Raw genomic sequence first — 626 nt, 5'->3', positions numbered from 1 at the left:
CTAACACCTGAAATGCTGACGTGTGGATGCCTATTCGTCCCGGTTGGTGCCACCAACCGGGACCAAAGGGCCTCCTGCCTGGGCTCGCCGCACCGGCCACGTGGAGGCCCATTTGTCCCGGTTTGTGTAAGAACTGGGACTAAAGGTCAAGGGCATTAGTAACGACCTTTTAGTCCCGGTTCCAAAACCAGGACAAAAGGCCCTTAGGAACCGGGACAATTGGCCCTTTTTCTACTAGTGGATTTAGGGTGATGGAAATGTTCTCTTGTAACCCCATTCAAAGCAAACCTCAAGAAAAAACCCTATGTGATTCAATAGTACAAATCAAGTAACCAAGAATTGTACATTTTTTGGCCGGCTGAAAATCTTTACTCGTAAGGTGACAACCTAGAGTGTCCATTCCTTATGACAAATAATTGAGTAGTAACACATTTGGCTAATTTGAACTTATGTTCTTGAAATGTTCCACGAATTAACTAAAGCCACATGTTCTTTGGGTTCAGTTTTGTGATTCACTCTGTCCAGTTTGTTAAATTGTACATGTAATAAGTTATTGATATGGGCTGTTGATTCTATTATAAGCAGAATTTTAGTAGCACATTTGAGCAATTTCAACTTTCGATCCT

Source organism: Triticum dicoccoides, chromosome 7B (genome assembly GCF_002162155.2).
Source record: "Triticum dicoccoides isolate Atlit2015 ecotype Zavitan chromosome 7B, WEW_v2.0, whole genome shotgun sequence".
Lineage (NCBI taxonomy): Eukaryota > Viridiplantae > Streptophyta > Magnoliopsida > Poales > Poaceae > Triticum > Triticum dicoccoides.
The sequence above is the reverse complement of the archived record's forward strand: the minus strand, read 5'-3'. Positions refer to the sequence as shown.